Source organism: Rattus norvegicus, chromosome 5 (genome assembly GCF_036323735.1).
Source record: "Rattus norvegicus strain BN/NHsdMcwi chromosome 5, GRCr8, whole genome shotgun sequence".
Classification (NCBI taxonomy): domain Eukaryota; kingdom Metazoa; phylum Chordata; class Mammalia; order Rodentia; family Muridae; genus Rattus; species Rattus norvegicus.
In genome coordinates this window covers 5878114-5884654 of record NC_086023.1, presented here as the reverse complement: position 1 = coordinate 5884654, position 6541 = coordinate 5878114, and positions in this window count along the sequence as shown.

Genomic DNA, 6541 nt, shown 5'->3' with positions numbered 1-6541 from the left:
CTTTGGTCTTCCTTCTTCTTGAGTTTCATGAGTTCTGTGAATTTTATCTTGGGTATTCTGAGCTTTTGGGCTAATATCCACTTATCATTCACTGAGTGCATACCATGTGTGTTATTTTGTTACTGGGATACCTTACTCAAGATGATATTTTCTAGTTCCATCCATTTGCCTAAAATTTCATGAAGTCATTATTTTTAATATCTGAGTAGTACTCCATTGTGTAAATGTACATTTTCTGTATTCATTCCTCTGTTGAAAAACATCTGGGTTATTTCCAGCTTCTGACTATTATAAATAAGGCTGCTATGCTCACATAGTGGAGCATGTATCCTTGTTATATGTTGGAGCATCTTTTATACCAGAAGAATTACAGCTAGGTTCTCAGGTAGTACTATGTCCAATTTTCTGAGGAACTACCAGACTGATTTCCACAGTGGTTGTACCAGCTTGCAATACCACTAACAATGGAAGAGTGTTCCTCTTTCACCATATCCTTTCCAACAACTGTTGTCAACTGAGTTTTTTATCTTAAATGTTCTGACTGGTGTAATATTGAATCTCAGGGTTGTTTTGATTTTCATTTCCCTGATGACTAAGGATGTTGAGTGTTTCTTTAGGTGCTTCTCAGCCATTCAATATTCCTCAGCTGAGAATGTTTTGTTTATCTCTGTACCCCAGTTTTTCATAGCTTTATTTGGCTTTCTGGCATCTAACTTCTAGCTTTCTTTGTATATGCTAGATATTAGCCCTCTATTGGATGTAGGAGTGGTAAAGATCTTTTCCCAATCTGTTGGTTGCCATTTTTTTCTAATGACAATTTCATTTGCCTTACAGAACCTTTTTAATGTTATGAGGTCTCACTTGTCAATTCTTGATCGTGGAGCATAAGCCATAGGTGTTCCTATTCGGGAAATTTTCAACTTTTCCTGTGTGCTCGAGGCTCTTCTGCACATTGTCTTCTTACTAATCCAATTTGTATTGGAAGAAAATGATGCTAAGTATGTTGCCAAACTGCTTGATATATTTCTATATTTACTTTACCACCTGCCAGGAAGAAAGAAAAAAGAAAAGGAGAGTTAAGTTTTATATTGATAACATAAGGGACTGCTTACCTTTTCTTAAAAGTTCATTAATATGTTTGACCTACAGTTACATATACCTATGTTGTACTCTCTCTCACCCCCTCTCTCTCTGACACACACATACACATACATATACATATTCACATATAGAGTCTTAAAAACCAATATAAGTTAAGATAGAACTATGTGACATCTACTTTACATTGCCACAGATAAAAATGTCTCACAGGAAAGGTTCTCTTAAGCATCAGTGGATATTAACCCAAAAGCTTGGAGTACCCAAGGTACAATTTACAGACCACATGAAGCTCAAGAAGAAGAAAGATCAAAGTGTAGATGTCTCAATCCTTCTTGGAAGGGAGAACAAAATGCTTATAGGAAGAAATATGGAGACAAAGTGTAGAGAAGGCACTGAAAGAAAGGCATCCAAAGACTGCCACACATGGGATCCATCCCACATGCAGTCATAAAACCCAGTCACTACTGGAGATGGCAAGAGATGCATGCTGATAGGCGCCTAATATAGCTGCTTCATGCAAAGCTCTGCCAGAGCCTGACAAATACAGAGACAGATGCTCACAGCCAACCATTGAACTGAGAATGAGGTCTCCAGTGGAGGAGTTAGAGAAAGGACTGAGGTACCTGAGAGGGGTTTCAACCTCATAGGAAGAACAACAATATCAACACCCCAGAGATCCCAGGGAATAAACCACCAACCAAAGAGTGCACATGAAGCGACCCATGGCTCCAGCTGCATATGTAGTAGAGGATGTCCTTGTTAGGTATCAATGGGAGGAAAAGTCCTTGGTCCTGTGAAGGCTCAATGCCCCAGTTTAGGGGAATGATATAACAAAGAGACAGAAAGGAGTGAGTGAGTGGGTGGGTGGGTAGGGGAGCACTCTCATGGAAGCAGGGGTGGGGGGATGCAATAGAGGGTTTCTGATGGGGAACTGGGAAGGGAGATAATATTTGAAATGTAGATAAAGAAAATATCCAATAAAAAAAGAAAAAAGGAGCATAAAATTAATTTCTCCCAGGAATTGATGTTTAAACTGAAAGCAATATTTTACTCCCAGTTGAATCTGTATACAAAGAGTTAAAGTGTTTGGTTTTATTCACAAATTCCCAGTCTTACCACTTCAACAGTTTATTGTCACGAGTTTGTAAAAAACAAAGAAACAAGCAAACAAACAGTTAATGTGAGCACCATTGTTAGAACGATTACACTTATCCGACTATTCTTTCTTTGATCATAGAATTTTATTTGCTATCTTTCAAAGACTAGCTTCTCACAAAAAGAATTATGTGATACTAGGATAGAACACAAGAGACCACAATTAATTTTTAATTAATATGGAAACTATCTAAATAAATAAAGCCTTTTTATAAGAACAGCATATTTTCAAAAATGGTAAGGCTTTATTTGTGGAAATTTCAGTTATATGTTTTATCCCAAAACTTGAAAACTTTAGCTGAAAAATCTCTATTTCAAGATCATTGGCAGAGACTTGTTACGTTTATTATCTGTAACTGGTGGTCATTTTATTCTTTTGTTTAGTAGTTGGTACTGATATTTTAAGGTACAATTGATTTATATGTAATTTACCCACTCTTATCTTCATTAATGCCTTCCTGTTTCATAGGCAAAGCTATAAACATCCTTTCTTCAAGTTTCAATTAAATTTGTAAATGGAGATCACATTTATATTTTATTTTATTTAAGTTTCTTTATTGGTTATTTTATTTATTTTCACTTCAAATCTTGTCCCCCTTCCCAGTTTCCCCTCCAAAAATCCCCTATCCTTTCCCCCCTCTCCCCACCCACACACTTCCACCTCACACTCCTAACATCCTTCCTCAGGCCCAAGAGCCTCTCCTCTCATTGATGCCAGATAAGGCCATCCTCTGCTACATATGCAGCTGCAGCCATGGGTCCCTCCATGTGTATGCTTTGGTGGGTAGGGTGGATTAGTCCCTGGGAACTCTGGGGGTCCAGTTAATTGATTTAGGTTTTCCTATGGGGTTGCAATCCCCTTCAGAAGATCACATTTTTCATATAGTTCTCTGAATAATGATATTAAAGCTGTTTGGGTTTAGATGCTGAGGTCTTGGTCCCTAGATAACGATACTATCTGGGAAAATTCTGGAAATTTTATGCAGCCGCCTTGAGAAAGTGGGCTCCTTTTTCATCATATAGAAGGTCTGCTGCTGCTTTATACACCTGTTCCTCTCTATCACGAAATAGTCAGCTGTCCTGTTCCTTGAGCTTCCACTGGTATGTTTATTCTTCTCCAGCACATAGGGTATGAAGTAAACCTAAAATTGTGAACTTAGATAAATCTATTCTCCTTCAGTTGTTTGTGCTAAGCATTATATCACTGCAATGAGAAACAAAAACAGGTGTTGGTAGTATTTCTTTGTGATGCAAAAATCAAAGAATCAGGAAGAAATTCACAGAAACACACCAATGGGAAATTATCTTAAATAAAAGAACACTAGTAGTGTTGTAAAATAAATAGGGTATATGCTTCTAAAACTTCATGTAAATGAGAAAATAGTCATAGTTTTAATAGTTTGAATATTTATCAGTGCATGGCCATTATAACATGTGACTGTTGTTGAAGCTCTTGGAATTGTGTGTACCATTATCCCTGTACCCATTCACTCCAGTCATCCTACACTGGACTCCAAAGGATAGGTCACTGAACTTAAGTATTAGATGGCACCTGTTTGTGTGTATGTGTGTATATAAATATGTGTGTTTCAATAAATACTATAATGCTGTTCCTTGATTTCAAGCAATTTATAGTGGATTGTCCAGGTTCTACTCAACTAGGCTTCACAAGAAGAGCACAAAAGCTCTATCAGTTTACATGATGGAAAGAACTCAGAGGTGGCATGTTCATGTGACACATTCAGACTTTGTAACTAATCTGAAATTTACAGACAAAATCTCCTTTCCTTTCATTTTGAAAGACTAATGTATATCTATTTTAATTTGCTATAAGTACATATAAAGTTTTATACCCTAAGACCACACATACATATGCACTTACGCACACACATATGCACACAATACACATAGACACATACTGAAAGAATGACAAGAAATAAGTTAAAGGCACTTATTACCTTCTCTAAATACTAAGTAAATAGTATAGTCAGTAAATGACCAAAACAGCTCACCTTTTACTGATGAACTAATTACCGAGAGGGTGATCAATTTACTCACTATCAGACGCATAAGGGTCTGAGCCTAGTCTGCCTGAAGACCTAGAACAGGAAACCTCAGCATCAAATGACCTCATTCTATGTTTATCTTGGACTCCATTTCATAGTATGGAACAATTGTTCTATTTAGCCAGAAATGGCTACAATTAAAATAGTGATTTAGGGCATGCACAATGGTTATTCAGATAGACATAATTGTGCCAATCATAAAGTGGATATTTGGGGACAAATGGAAATATTAAATAATTAGTGTTAATTTTCAGAGGTGGCAAGTGATTGTTTTGAGTATATTGTGAGTCATGAGGCATTGACAGAAGGAAGATGCTGAGTTGTCAATGATGCATAATAGGTTAAAGTTATAGATAAAGCTACTTTTCTAAAACATTGATGCTAACACATATTATGTAATGACAGTATTACATCATCTAGTATACTTTGTGTTTGAAAGTTTTGTTTTGAATTTTGGAACAAACACACAAATTAAAAATAAAAAAAAATGTTATGAAGGACTTTAAAGAGTCATGTCATGCCACCATATTTCTACAATAAATTCATCCCATAGGAACATGACACTGTTCACTAGACTGAAGAATCAGCATAGGCATTAGAAATAATGGTTTCAGTTGAGGGCATTCTCGATGGAGTAGGGTGTGTCTACAGAAGAAACCTATCAGAAGCAATGTGGAAGGAAGATGTGTGAGTAATACAGTGTCAGAGAGGCTCTCTAGTAGTCTCTTTCAAGTGGACTGCATGGGCCTAGGGATGTGTGGACAAGGAATAAGTGGCAAAAAAAGTTTATGCCATTAAGTGTTCATGTCCCAATAATGGCGACTTTGAAGAAAATTAGACAAAGTAACTCTTAGACTATTGATTAATTAAATGTCTATACAAAAATAGGTCCAAAGATATTATATAATGAATTTTAATAAATCAATTTAAAGAAAATTATGAAAGTAAAATTTTAAGGTAGATACTTTAAAAATGAGATATTATGGATAGTGGGACCATGTGGGGAGAATCATTATAGATATTTAATTAGCCATTATTTATTTGTGCCATCATAAATGACATCAACTGTTAAACTTAATGTTGGGTTTCAAATAATATGATCATAAGAAAGACAATGTCATGTAACAGTGATTTGCAAACATGTGGAAATTCTTAAATGTGCTGAAAAAATGAAAGAATGTACCTATGAATTACATTAGAAATGACATATGTGTACTGCTATAAATAGTAGCAAATCCTTCTAGAGAGCAAAGGAAATTGCATTGAACATTTTGTAAGCTGTTATTAATTTTCAATGAATCAGTAGAAATAAGTTTGCTCAAGGAATTTTAATTTCAGCTCAGAAAAAAATAAGTATAATCTTGTTTTTTCCCCTGGAAATTTGGTTCAGCCTAATAAATCCAATTTATACCTTCTTCATTACAGGTCAAATTAAGCCTTAGATATTCTCTTCTAGTATAGAAGAAAAACAAGAGAGGCCAGGAATAGGGCATTTCTTCATTGCAAAATGTCCATGTATTACAAGAAGAACAGGCAATTAATCTGTCTTGTATTCTCAGTGTGATACAGATAAATAGTCATTATATGTTCAGAACTATGCAATTTTGACCATCTAGTAGTCATAAGAGCATATATCTTTTTTTGTAAAAAGTGAATTATGAAAGTATTATCTGTCACATAATTCTGTATTTTTAAAATATTTTCATTTATTCTTTGGTATTACATTCTTTTTTTTATTAACTTGAGTATTTACATTTCGAGTGTTATATAAAGGTCTACCTTTATATGTTACTTGACCTTTTTCCCTTACTACTTTTAATATTCTTTCTTTATTTTGTGCGTTTGGTGTTTTGACTATTATGTGACAGGAGGAGTTTCTTTTCTGGTCAATCTATTTGGAGTTCTGTAGACCTTTTGTATACTTATGGGTATCTGTTTCTTTAGGTTAGGGAAGTTTTCTTTTTTTTTTTTATTAACTTGAGTATTTCTTATATACATTTCGAGTGTTATTCCCTTTCCCGGTTTCCGGGGAAACATCGCACTCCCCTCTCACCTTCCTTATGGGTGTTCCCCTCCCAACCCTCCCCCCATTGTTGCCCTCCCCCCAACAGTCTAGTTCACTGGGGGTTCAGTCTTAGCAGGACCCAGGGCTTCCCCTTACACTGGTGCTCTTACTAGGATATTCATTGCTACCTATGAGGTCAGAGTCCAGGGTCAGT